Here is a 15,216-nt window from a genome sequence, read left to right on the forward strand (position 1 = left end):
TAATTTATCCCTTCGTAGCAAAGGTAAACAGGAACAATTATTAATTTTTCATCAGAATTCTTATATTACACTGTTGTTAACTAATTTATGTTATTAAATATTTTTAATCGACAGCAGTCATCTTGCATATTGTAACTCTTTTCAAGCAATTCAGAAGAGTCATCGGTGACCGTCACGGCATTTAACCTGTTAAAAACACCGCGCATCGAAATCTTCGTTCAAATCCCAAACACACCATTTCTCTGATATCCAGATTTCTATCCGTTCCGAATTGTTTCCCCAAACAGGATAGCTTCTCATGAGAATAGAGGATAAGAGACCTAGACTATCTTCGCAGCAGCGGCGAATAAAAAGTCTACCGGTGTCGCGCGGATTATAATGGAGCGCGTGTGTCCGTCATGTTTCGAAAGTAATTGCTTTTTGGATCGGACCAACGAAGAAACGTGTCGGCCACTGAAATCTACAATCTGCTTCCCAGATTGCTTTTCGCGTGCACGGCTGGCCGTGTATGCCGGACAACGCGGACGCCACGCGATACAATGAAAGTGCCGATCCCCGGCCGATACGCGTGCTGAAATGAAATAGCCCCGACGAGAGACACTACGTATCAGCGGCCGCGAAGGTATAGGATCCAAACTTGACCGAAGCAAATTTCTTTCAGGGGTGGACCTTGTTCCCCCGACGATCGATATTTCTGGTTTCTGTTTGCGAATACGGTCACGGAGATCTCTTCCACTTATCACCACTGAGTATCGCACAGTGCGGGCACGTGTGGGCAAAATCACAAAATTACTTACATAACGAAGATTGAAGGTTACCGATGTGTTAAGGTTACAATTGCTAAGTAGTTCTTGCTATACAAAATGATTTTCATTTCAAAAACTGCAATCTTGTGCAAATGAATTCTGGTTGTATATTTATATAACGTTGGGATCGAAACATATATTTCGTTGTTATTGAAAGAACTTCATAATATTCACGTAATGTAAAGAAAAATATAAGCACCATATGTTTAGCTCTATACTGTACAACTTGATAGAAATATTCATCCAACAAAAGGCTGAATATTAATTTATTTTATTTATGCTGAGAAGAAAATGAATGTTATCTTCCGATTACCATTTTAGTAATCTAAATTAAGATTTTACATTCAACCATAATTTCTGAGTCCCAGTAATTTATTCAGAGAAATTTTAGTTTTTAGTTCAACGGTGAAATATTGTCAACACAAACGTAACATTCCATTTCAAATCGCATTTCAAGCTTTATTTCGGATTGACTCGAAAATGAGTGGTTGGTTTTCCAATTACTTCATAAATAAAACATAATGAAGCATTATTACAGTTATAACTGACGTAAGTTGTGCATAGCGTGCCGTATGAATTTTATCGAAAATGAAAATGATATTTTTCATTTTTACTTAGGTTTAACGTTAATAGCTGTCGTATTTTTAACGACGTCGGCAACATTACGGACTGAATCTACAAGTAGATGGCACTTGTGATTTATATGCACCGCGATGAGAAAAGCAGAATCATCCTGCACTGCGTTATTCCATGATATTGGGAACTTTTGAAATCCGCGGTCAGAATTTCTGACGGCATTTACGTCGATGGACACAATGGATGATCTTGTTAGCGAGCTTCAACGTCAGTGCTATCTTATTACAAGGATAACATCATTTTTCAACGATATTCACTTAATAATGGATGAAACCTTCACGCATGGATATTTTTAACAATTTTATATTGTCCACAATATAATCGTATTGTTTCCTTTCTATGCACGTGTGCATGATATAATATATTTATCTAATATTCCATTTGCTTGATACATTTCTTCATAGTTGATTTAATCAAATTGTTTTCGCTGCTGAAGCGCATATAATTATAATAAACGTTTCTAACAAGTGTAATGAAACATAAACACGATTTCTTAGTGCTTTATAATAAAAATCTTAATAAAATCACATAATGTTTTTATCACGTTATCATCATTACTACGGTACCCTTAATAATAATAAACTGAAACTTGAATAATTGTCTTTAATGTGACAACCTATCCTGTTATATTTATCTTGTCGGATAAGTCTTCATATTTATTCATTTTTTCCCTTTATTTCGAATCATTTTGAAAATTATTTGAACGTCGCGTTATGTATGATTTTCTAATGTTGTACACATTAAATACGTTGCAGCGTGTCGAATTTAAATGTATTATGGTAGGTCGGAATTCATAGTATTTTACTGGCAATTTTCGATTCCACAGCTGTGTTGTTAGCGTCAGGTTCGACGTGAAGTAGCCTGCCGAGTTTATACCGCGTCCATTCTTCGGTCGGTCTGCCAGCAACATCGAACCCCAGCCCTGAAGTAGATTTATCGTAGTTACTGCAACATCGGTTGCATTTGCCACCTACTCGCGGAGGCTCCAAATGTGTTTACGGTTCCTGCGCGATGCAAACCGGTCTGCACATACGTGTCCTTCCATACATTTTCGTTAGACGTGTGCGAAAATCCAAAAATATTGAGTCTGATCGGGTGCCCGGAATTTCTGAAATGATAAACGATGAAATATGCAGCAAAGATAATAAGCGAATCATATTTTTGTAGGCGGAACATTGAAGTGTAATTTAAATTATATTTTCCTTCTATAATTCGGAAAATTTAAATTACATTTTCCGTCTATAAGCCGCAAAATTTAAATTAAATATGCAAATATACAAAAGAATATATAAAAATACGTCGGCAATAAATATCTTTCATCCTACTGTTTATCTTTTAATTATTATTTTCTATCTCGATCATCGGGTTCTTGCGTACCTCTAATTTTTTAGGTTCCACTCATTTTTAAGACACCTTTTGATATTTAATTTCAGAAAGCAAGAGGATGCTGAAAAATGAGATTACTAGCCATGCAAAACAATATACATGATTTGGAAAACAGGAGATATCCTCGTGGTACAAGTGTGCTGCTTATCATAAATTCATATTAATGAGATGCTGTTCAGATTTAGAAGCTTGTGAACTATAATAAATTCAGTGCCAGCTAATCCTTTGAATTAACAATGCAATATTCAAATTTCGAGAAATTATACGGTGAGAATGTTTTTGAAAGTAAAACAGTGATTTGAAGATTATCATTAAACTTTATTATTGATTACAATGTATGTAGTATTTTAACTCATAAATCTATTTACGTATTTTACTCGGATATTTGAACTTTTAACGATAATTAAGGAATGAAACGTTGATAGTCCCCCAACCATTTTGGAATCCTCATTATAGTAATCATGATTAGACTTGTATAACTGTAGCACACAAATTGATGTAACGAACTGAAGATATGACAATGATTTATGGACAGCCTCCACAAATATTGCACAGGTAATTATCATAACTATTTATACTGTTAAAATTATAATAAAATTATATTACATAATATAAGTAAAATATTAATAAAATAATGTACTAAAATATTAATTTTAAAATATAAACACAATTTCCTGAGCACGAATTTCACTCTCAACTATTATGGAACTCACATCGATCATTCAAACCGATCCAGTGGGACTAGCCCATTGCAAATACTATATTTACCGTTGTTTAAAACTGGACACTGAACTATAAAGTATTCCCAGCTTTCATCTATACCTTCATGGTAAAATAAGAAGCGCGCAAACCACTAGCAGGGGGTTACGAGCTGGATAAATTGCACCGTCGCCGTAATCTGGTTCATGCGGCGAAGCTGAATTGAAGGTAGCTTGACTCTTCTGACCGTATGATGTTTACTCTCGGCCACTTTTTCGCTATTACGTGTACCGCGTAATACAGTATCGTTTCTGCAACGTAATTAACTGTTTTCGAAGTTAATTCAAGCTGAAAAGTATCTTACATTTGTTCTAAAATTATTTAAACCCAGGATTCATGTTCATCGAAATTTATTTCAATTTCTTAGTGCTGATTTCGTACGAACTTGGATCTGAACGGATTAATCCTTTCTATGATTTCTCTTACAACCGTGCTCGATAAAATGACTTAATCGTTCAGAATTTAATAGGAAACGAAAAGAATAACTTCAAAGGTTAAAGATCGACAATAATCAAGTAACACTTTATATATTTCAAAAATAAGTAAATAACATTCGGACTTCTCGAATTCGGATGAAAACTTCGCGAGACTGACTCAATATAATATGAGTCGGATTAACAAGTTTTTCATGAAAAATAAATAAATAACATTCAGATTTGTCGAATTCCGTTGAAAATGTTCACCGTGAGACACTTAATATAAGAGAAGCAGGGGTTAACACGTTGAGCGCCACGAAAATCTTGGTTTTTTCGTAGAGTGATTCTTTTGCAGTGAAGAAATGTATGGACAATTATTAATTATTTCGCGTTGAACTCCTTGTAGTGCACTATTATCACCTTCGTTGCATTATTAAACATCTTCATTCGACATCGGTCATCTTGCGTGATACGATTGTTTTCAAATAACTCGGAAGCGTCAGTGACCGTCATCGGTGACTGACATGGCGCTTAACGTGTTAAAGGGATTTCACTCAATAGCGTTTCATTTTGTATCGATTAACACTGCTTGCGAGCAGCCGTCTAATGGCACGTATGGCACGGTAAGAAGTGCTCAGACTCATTGAGAGGATTGTTAAATCCATTGCGGCGAGGACATTGCCCGGGGAGTCTAGCTTGTGGCCGGCCGATCCATGGGAACCGTAGCCAGTACTTACGCCAGCTCGGCCCGTGGTGTTCGTCCGTTGTCGGTAAATGTAGCGTGAGTCAAAGGAACGCGAGCTAAGCTCGGCCCAGGGAACGGGGCTTTACGCGCTCTACCGCGTTTAAAGCTAACCGAGAAGAGGAAATCATCTTTTGCCTAAAGTGCGGCTGTCAACCACGAAAAGGTCGGCCGCTATCAGGAATAGGGGAGATACAGGCCAAACTAACCTGTCCGAGCGCGAAAGCATAGCAAAGGAGAGGCGGATTGCTAACCTTTGATTCCGATAAATGCATTTATACGGGAACGAAATAAACGTCGAATTATTATGTTATCCTATAAGTGTGTTAACACTAAACTTACCGAGCAGTTAACTCTTTGCACTCGACAATATTTTTCACTATAAACGTGCATCATTTTCTGGCGGAATGTTAATTACTTGGAGCTTACGTGAAAAAACATCTTGCCTAAATTCGGCAGAATTCTTTTATGTCTATGTTTCACGTGCTGATATTCATCCTTCCATGTTGTATTATCAATTTCAGAATTTTGCTGCGTTCAATCAAACGCTTGAGAGTCGCCTCTCGAGTGCAAAGGGTTAAATTGAATTATTGAACATCCTCTGTAGAAACTTCAAGAGTGCACCTATCGAGACTTCAATTGATTTATAATTCAGTTTGCGTATTGCTAAATCAATTTTTTGAATAATTTTTTAGAGAAGCATCTGTTATCTGTTTAATAATTGGAAAACGAAGAAATCATGGGTCATTTGGACTCGTTTAGTAGTTTTAGTGTTGATAGTTCTCGCGTTAGGTTTTATGATAGAGTTCGAACTGCTCCAGTTTAGTTAATAGAAGGTATTCGAGAGTTATAGGTCGTGGTATTATGAAAATTGTATATTTAACCCTTTAAATAGAATTTAATAAATATCGATGTTATTCAATTTGTTTGAATTGAAATTACGTATTATTTTTCTAGTACTAATGATTATAGAGCAGACGTTGGCATGGAATAAGACTGAAAATTTCTTTTACTTTTAATAAATTATTAAGAAAGTAGTTAGGTCGATCAGGGTTTAGAAAGAAATTATAGGGAGAACCGATACAAGGTTTTTGTAGTTTTATAGATGGAAATAGGAAATCTCTTTAACGTGCACGTGGATTTTGTAGTTTTGTAATGTTCTTCGTAGCACGCGCGTTCTAGAGTGACTTGTAGGAAAAAATCAATATCTTGTATAGCATGCGTTGTTAGGTTCTAATGAACGGTTAACAAAACCATAGATCGATTTTTAATGAATATAAACACGAAAGATATTCTCTTGAGTACATATGTCGAATTTAGATTCAATTATAGAACACCATCTTTTATGGATAAAAAAGAAAAAAGCAGACAAAGAGTAAGAGAATTAAGAAAGAAAGATCATCAGTTTTAGAGACGAAAATTATCCTATTTCTGGAGATTTGTTTACTGATGCCAATATCATCGTTAACGAGTTAATTAGCAGTACAACTGAAAGGGAGACGATAACTCAAAGCCTATCCTTATAAATAGGTCAAATTGACTAGTCTCAGTTTTTAAATGTTTTCAAATTTTAATTTCGAAACGCTTGATTAGTTTTATATGCATGCCATTTTACCAAATTTGTCTATCTTTCGAAAAACGTATGGAGCAAAACGATAATTAGTTGTTTTCTCACGAACAGGGTGTCAAATGAACCGATTTTATTCTGTGCTTCTCACTTATCTTTTTTACGCAAAATGGTTTTCTCTATTGGACTAATAGTTATAACACCCTCGTGTAATTTTTTTTGATTTGTTGTACGTTGATAAAAATAAACGGGGCAAAATCAAAGCTACACAGTTTTATTTCCTGTCTCCTTTGCGAACTGCTATGACCGCATGTGGACGCATCGAATTTATCGTTGAGCACACATACCGCGACAATGTGGCGACGATGAATAGCAGGACAATGGCGACGACGAATCGCACATTCACGCGTATACGTGTATACATATATATATATTTCATATCTGGCATTTTTGACCCGTGAAACAAGGGCAACTGTACCGGAAACCCACGCACCAAACAAAAGTTCATCAAATATTATTTTTGTTTCATCGATCATATAGCAATTTCAGTGAACAAAATATTGTATTCTATAACTTCTTTTATATCTTTTAGTTATAAGTATAATACTCACAGTTTTATAAGTTTTTGAATTATTTCTGAATCTCTTAATTATGATTTATAGTTTACTTATATATTATAATATATTATATATTATGACACATAAATATTACTTACTTGTGTACTTCGTTAAAAAATATTATATTAAATCTATTCGCTGTAAGTTCCTATGTACTATCACAACAAACTTCAGTACTGACCCAGTTCCATCATCCAAGTTAGAGATCACGGAAACATCGTGCTAACATAGCTCTTAAATCCAATCGGCAGTTTCCAGATTTAATTTTGACTTCTTGAAAGTTTTTCAGCGATCGTAATCCAAATTTTGCGAGTTCAGATAGAAATTTAATATTGGTTCTCCCGTGTAAGCCACTTCAGTCTCGTGTCGTCGTGCTTGCTTCCCCGATCCGTCAACAGCTTAAAAATTGTTCCCTGTAGGATTTCAATGAAATTTTTAGTATTCATATAGATCGGGAGATTACTTAGGCACTAGCGTCATGATTTTCGACAGGAAGGGTTGATTTTACGTCGTCGATAAGCGGAGGAAGGAAATTGACTATCATATTAAAATTCATATCAAACCTCCGTTGAACGATAATGAATAATGAAAGTATATTGACCTGATAAATGGCCAGTTTGGGAAGCATGAATTATTTAACTCCACGGGCTCGAGTACTTTATACACAGTCATATAAAATTCATTATTACGCAAAACAGTGAAAAAATGGCTTTATGCAATATTTCCGTTAATTTCGATATAGATAGATGTTGAAATTTTCTTTACTTCAATTAAAACATGCGAGCAAATTCATTTAATAACATATTGCTAATATTTCTTCTAAATTAAATACACAAAGTTCTGCTTCGGTATATTTAAACTTGATAATTTTTATTAAGATTAATTTTGATAATCTATACAGAAGCTGATATTAAGATAATAAGTATATATTCGTAATATAGAGTTTTGGATTATTTTTTAACTATAAGGTTTGCAGACATTTGTTGTACAGTTTTTTCTATTGTTCCTAGAGAAGTTCATTTAATTTAGATCTTAGAAAGTAGGGGTTCAAACGTTGACAATTAGTGTATGCACCAATCAAAACCGATGCAAATATGTACCGAACAATGTTTATAAAATTCAATAACCGCCGTGTTGACGCGTTCCATAAACCAATATAGTGTTAAACACAGTTAACAAGCGTGTCGTTTTTACGTGGAATTGAGTGCTTAGTAGAAATACAGCGCTATAAAAACAAATGTTCCGTCATCCAGGTTGAATCGTTTCGCCTTCGGTTAAAGGTGGAGAGGGCTATAGATAAAAGAATCTGCGTTTCATTCTTGGTTGCCTGTTCACTCGCCACGGAAACGTTTTCCGCGCCCTTCCCTCTGGGTCTTCCGGGTGCAAAACAAAGTCGACGCTCGTAAAATATTATGTAGGATAAGGAGGTCTTGGCTCTGGGCCACAATCAATGGCGATGCAGGAGTCTGGAAAGTTTATCCGGCTAAAGAGCTTAACGTAGCCACCGTTGTCCCAAACTTCCGCTTTATAAATAAACTTCGACCTCCATTCCAGCATGTCCAGCTTAAGCATCTAATACCGCTGCAACGCTTATTACAAGTGGCTAATATATCTGTTCGCTATTTGCTACGTGTCTTCGACGTACTGTTGGCAGATCACTTGATGTCTAGCGGAACAGCAAAGTGGCAAGATTAAGCTAAGAGATGTCCTTCTAGTCTACAATTTTACAGTTTTGATCGGTTATGTATAATTGTATAGACGAATAGAAAATTAGTGAACGAAAATATCAGAAATTAGGAAATAACACTAACAGGAAATTGGGTGAATGATCTAGCAGTACTTTAGAGATTTGATGTCTAACAGGATGGCACATGGACAAGTAGACTCTTAAACTATGTGTTCTATTTATAGTTTTTATCGATCATGTATAACTGTATCGACGAATAGGAAATTAGTGGTCGAAAATATCAGGAATTAGGAAATAAAATCAACAGATGATTAGAATTTGTTTTTTATACTTTTTAACTGGTTGCAAATGTTAGTAAAAACTGTTAGTGGAATCAAGTTAGATATTGTTTCGTGTTCTGTATCGACGTTAGATTAAAGCTGGCGAAAAAAGAAAATTCTGCCAGGTCCAGCAGGGAGCGACGTATACGATGTCCTATGTCGCTGTGAATCGAGCCAACGTAAATTCAATTTTGGTCAGTGCGAAAGGTCCCGAAGTCGCGTTGTTTTTGCAAGCACGTCAGTTCACGGCGGAAGGGACACGCTGCGTGAATTTCACTGCACCGTTGACTGTTACGGGCATTATTGTTTTAGCATGTTAACGGAATACTTCCTTTTTTCGTAAAAATATATAGACACTTTTGCAAAAAGTATTTCTCTAAAAAAAAAAATTTGATAACATGCATTGTTCAGATTGCGTTATATTACATCGTCGAGTGTACCTGTGCGAGGCAAATATTTTGGTTTCAATATTTTTTTTTAAACAATAAAAATACTGATCTGAAAATATTCTATTAAATAACAAGAATATTAATCTATAAATATTATATTAACATTCTAGTACTGATAAGGAAACATCGAATAAAGTATTAAAAAGTATTAGTAATGATTTAAAAATATATATTGAAGTATTACGTATTTTTATACAGCTAGTTCAATCGTCGAATCACTTTTTAGATAAATTATTTATTATTATTATATTTTATTTGTATACTTTGGTCAATATACTTTTGTATATGAAATAAAGATCATACACATTTCTTGAATTGACGCAACAAATTCCATGCGAAATTAAAATACGTTAATAATACGATACTGTACATAGTCACGTGATTCTGAGTGAGAAATCGGATAAATACTGGTATCGTAACATCACGTTTATGAACAAGTATAGTAAAGACCAGATTAATGAAAGTCTACGAGCCAGGGAAAAAACGGCAGTGGTGAGAGAATGAGAGAAAATGGCGGGAATAACTCCACTGGGACTAATCCTGGATATAATAATTGCATTAATCCAAAGCTCAGCGTGTATTAAGTTTTAATGTTGAATACGCGATGCGATAATCTTGAATTCTACGCTATAGAGTAATTTAATAAAATTACTGTCGTTTCTTCTATGCACATGGAAGCCTTGATGATACAGGAATGTTTTCTAAGAAAATACTTAATTCTTTCTCCTTGTACGTTTGCAGTTTATTTAACTGATTTAGTTTTACAATTTTAATAGAATTTTCTTATTTATACAGAACGGGGATTATGAAATTGATAGTATGGACATTGGTAATATTCTAAATAAATAATCAAGAAGGAAATATTCTATTTTGATGTCGAACTATGAAAATCTTTGTACCAGATAAATGATTTTTATATAAAAATTATTTATTGTTTAACAAGAAATTTATTCGCGACGCAATTTCCTCCAAAAGTAATAAATAACACGTGCCGAGTACATAAAAATTTGCATTGAAAATTAATAATTCCACACCTGTTTCAGTAAAACAATATACGAATAACAGTCAAGAGTATGTTGTTCCAAAATACTGAGTTTCAGATTTCCAATAAAAATCGTAATCATTATGTCATTCCGAAAAATTTCATGTTTCGTACTTACATGAAACTTCGCCCGTTCCTTACTCGCCTCACCGTAGCAACTGGAAATGGGAACGAGTTCATTATAGCGGCCATTATTTTCTTTAGAAGCTAGCAAACAACGTTTTCACAACGTTCATGTCTTCCGTCTCACTTTCAAGTTGTACGTAGCTAAACTTTGGAGAAAAAATACACGTGACACATTAAATATAACGGACATTAATTCGAGTATTAACCCTTTTCATTCAAGAGGCGACTCACAGTTGCCATTTTATTTGACAAAATTATTTTCATTATTTTTGGTAAAAAAATTATAATGTTCGATATTCGATATCAAAGTTTATCGAGTCTAATTACAAACGAAACGTTGAAACAGAATAATCCTTTCCCTTGCATTCTTATGTTGCTTGTATTTATTTTAATCGAAATAAGTACCATTAATATCTCGTTAGAAATCGATAAATAAATCTAGCGAAAAATCATTCGAGTGCAATGGGTTAAGATAAAATGAAATTGATATGCAAATTGTGTGCTCGATGTTCGAAACTGTGCAGTTCATTATTATGTGTGTAACGAGAACATTTCCGTAGTTTATTTAACTTTTCCTCGTTTAATGGTAATCGTTCTTTCGTCTCTTTTTTCTTTTTTATTTCATTAAACACAGGGAGGATCCACCTTCGCGCAGAGAACAGTTTGTGGAAGGATAACGATGGCCTATCTCACATTTCAAGGGTTTTTCGCAGTACACTGTTGAAATAACCTATTTTTTGTCGTACATCATTATTCTCTTCAGCGACGGCTTTAGTCCGTCACGTTTGTACAGTGAACAGCCAATGGAGATGTCATCCATTAAATTCCTTTTGGCCAGACCGCGTGGCACTCATGCATCGGACTGATTTGCATGTACAATGAGTATCGAGAATCTTCGGAATGAAGTGGTTCTATTGCTCGGAATAGACGCGACGGAAATAAACTATTATTACTGCTAGTATTATTCATGACAAAATGACAATTGTTTGGCATATTAGAGATAGAAGTGCATATTAGAAATTATTTTCCTTTGCTCTTGTATAAGAGAACTTTGAACATTATTGATAATTCTTTTACTTGACAATGGAATAACTAATTAATATATAATTGATGTATATATTTTGAATTTAAGAATACGAACTGTTTTCGCAAGATAATACAATTATATATTAACAAGATTTTCTTGTACAAATAAAGTTTGATATTTATTTATAAGATTTAATTATTCTCTATGAATATAGCTGGAGTTTTCATTTACAGTTATCTTCGAAAGGAATAATTTATCTGTATATGTTTTGACATGGAAAGTTAAATAAATAATTGTGTAAATCGTGAATGTGTGAAGAATTTGAATCTACTCTAATTATAATTTTGTAATTTTGATATCCTCATCGAATTTTAGCTTTTTCCTATAAAATTTCGTATAATCGAGCTTTATCGATACAATTTATTAATCTAATACGAACAGTCCGCCACGAACAATTTTTCATACCCAATGTGTCAGATTTTGTTTATTAATTCAGAATGTTTCTCGTACATTCGATTTAACAATAATCCTAGCGATCACAGCTGCTAATCGATCGCTTTCAAATGCGATTAAGCACGATACGTATTAAACCAATAGCCGTGTGTCGCTCTGAGAAAGGCGTAGCGCGAGATTAAATGTCACAATGCGTGGGTGACAGTTCGTTAACTAACTTGCGACGAACAAGACCGCCTTGCTGGTGGCAAGATAATAGAGTTAAATCGAGAAATCTACCAGCCCGTGGGTATGTACCGGGTGGTCTGCAAATTAGTTGCCGAAATGCCTCAATTGCATCTAACAATTCAATAAAAATACTGCTCGTAAGATATATTCGTTCGTTCACTGAAGAAGAATAAAGAAAAGTTGTAGATACGTGATTAATAACGCCAGAAAAATGAAATTTAGAATTAAAATGTGATCATTCTATTATTAAAAAATGTCAATACTAGATTTAAATACAGGATATTCTATTGTAATAATTAAATAGTTTGTAAACTATTAGTAAAATTGAGTACAAAATAGAATATCAAAAGAAGTTTTGAGATTAACATAGATTAACCTTTTTAGAGTATCACAAAGATATTCAATAATTAAATAACATAGTATCAAGCAGAGTGGATTTTTAGTTTACCAAACTTTCTCGCATTCGTTAAAGTTTAATTAGAACGTGGAAAGTTCAACAGTTATCAGAGGAATATCATTAATCGGAGATTTCCAATGTTTTTGCTTTGCAGATTCGTACGAAACTGATCAATGAGAAACTATCAATGAATTGTTCATTTCTCCATTTAAATCTTCAAGATGAAGATTATCGCTTTAGCAGAACTTGCCATAATTATTCAACAATTAAAATTCTTAATTAATAATTCTAACGTTATATTTTCTTATGTTACTACATATTTTTATTACCACGTAATGTTGCGTCAACAAAACGATTAAAGAATGCAACGATTCTAACGGAAAACTGTTTAACGTTTAATACGTAATGTGCGACTGGACAGTGTGACTTTTCGTCCGGCACTAATAAACCGTCGATGCACAACGCACACAAAACCTCGGCTGCACCTGATGCATTCTCTGCACAGAATACCGCATTTCCTCGCGCGTCAGGCGTGCGACGCACATCCACATCGTTAGCTTTTACGCTACGACTGAGCTAGACGTGAAACTAGTGTACACACAGAGTTCTGCCGCAGCGGATGAACGATCGATTAAATACATCGCCTTTCGATTACACAAATCCTGTCAAAAACATGTGAAGATTTGTCCATAGTGACAACCAGGAATGCAGTTTTCCACGTGAAGCAAAAAACGGAGTTTTCTATAGCGTTTTGTTTGAAAACTCGACTTCGAATTGTACAAGTCTTGTCGTCAATTATTTCCACTGTATAGAGGAAGAATATATACTGTCATGAATTAAATAGAACGAATTTCAAATGTATTTCGTCTGTTTTAACGCCAGTAATTTTATTATTTATTATTTTATGTTTACTATTAAATAAATATTCTTACGAATTTCGAATTTTCTATTCGTGTACTTCAAATGCTCTTAACATTTAAGTAATTCGATACCAACTATAGTAATTCGATTTGGTTCACCGGTGACCCCCATGACATTCAACATGTTAAAAATCTACTGAATTTTTAATAACACTACCACATTCATGGTAGCGTAACATAACTACTAAACTTAACCCGTTATCATAAAATATCATATTCTCAATTCTTTCGAATTCATAACAGAAAAATAATACTTATGATATTGAAGTAAACATAAAATCCTTCTTTCCATTATTACTAACAATTCCAGCGAAGGTTGCAAGGGAACTCTCATAAATATTCTAGAAAAATGTTCCAATAGTGAACAATCGACGGACGCGTTCGGGAAGAGCATTTATCGTTTAATTTCATTATGATGTTCGCGTCAGCAGCGACGTTCCAAACTGTTTTCCGTATTGTTTGAGGAAAGTTCTCGTATATGAGGAATCTATATAAGAAGGACAAAGCGGGGTCGTAGAGTGCGAGGGTGGAACAAGATGAAGAGCCTGGTTATTGGTACGTCACGATTAATCGCTTCGGTTGACCCCGGGTATAATTGAATGAAACTTCTCAAGAATTTCACTTAACTCCAAAGACGACGATCCAATGTGTTACCGATTCCTGCAACGAGAGTTTGCCTGCCTAAAGGAACTTTGGACGTTTATCAAGTGAACCACTTGTGTCGCCATGAAATCATCCGGCTCTTCCTCGTTCTGCGCCTCTTTCTATCTCTGCGAGCGAGCCAGCTCTCTCACCTTCTTTCCTCTTCTTACGTCTCCGTCGAGTCCCGGCAGACGGGAATATTAATAGACTCGAGATGAAATACCAAGGAGATCGGCTAGTCGTCACTTGGTAATAAAGAACAGGGCGATTAAGAATAAGGGACGACATTACTTACCAGAATGTCATCCGTTGCCATTCGATTCTAATAATTGTCGGTGTAATTAATTTCCATATAACCATTTTTGACGTTTCTATGTCATCTATTGTATTTTCTCAGAACTGTACCATTCGCCTTCTCCTTAATGTTCTTGTGTTTGGTCACGTTTTTACGTGGTTGTTTATATTTTAAGACAATCTTATTTTACTTGAGACATCTGACGTTTTATAACGCAGCGTAACAACAACTGTTCCATTAAAAGATTGCAATCAGTGAAACGATTTCATTTCGTCGAGTTACTTTTCTGAACGTGCATCAGACTCGCGCAGATTTTTTTTCGTCGAATTTTACTGTTTTATTTGTAGAATAAAGCTAACAACTCTCACAATTACTGAGAATCACTAGAATTTGAAGCATAAAGCCACGGATTAATCCGATCCAAAATATTTCGTTGTTCTTGATATTTCGCGATCAGAGTTTCAAAAGGATCTAACATCCTTTGCGGATGAGCGTCATTTCGACGAGATGAAATATTCATATTTGGAAGACTAAGTCGCAGACAAATGATTTAATTACTTGAACAGCAAGAGATCAGTAGTTTCCCTTTTTTTCTATTAATTAAGCTATTGATATATTGATCTTTATCTCTTGGTTTTGTACATTTCAAAGAATCTTCGTCCGCAAAGGGTTAATGTACACCATTAGAAAATATTCATCTC

At 34.6% G+C, this 15,216-nt stretch overlaps 1 long non-coding RNA gene across 1 annotated transcript in view; it reads right to left on the minus strand.

Moving 5' to 3' along the window:
- Positions 1 to 2,468: 2,468 nt before the first annotated feature.
- LOC143174416 (uncharacterized) overlaps positions 2,469 to 15,216 on the minus strand; it is a 204,670-nt gene continuing 191,922 nt past the window's right edge. Inside the window, exons 3-4 of the long non-coding RNA XR_012998328.1 lie at positions 7,111 to 7,342; positions 2,469 to 2,550 (exon numbers count right to left, since the gene is read on the minus strand). This is a non-coding gene — a long non-coding RNA (uncharacterized LOC143174416). The remainder of the gene's footprint in view (positions 2,551 to 7,110; positions 7,343 to 15,216) is intronic.

This window comes from Nomia melanderi, chromosome 1 (assembly GCF_051020985.1).
Source record: "Nomia melanderi isolate GNS246 chromosome 1, iyNomMela1, whole genome shotgun sequence".
NCBI lineage: Eukaryota > Metazoa > Arthropoda > Insecta > Hymenoptera > Halictidae > Nomia > Nomia melanderi.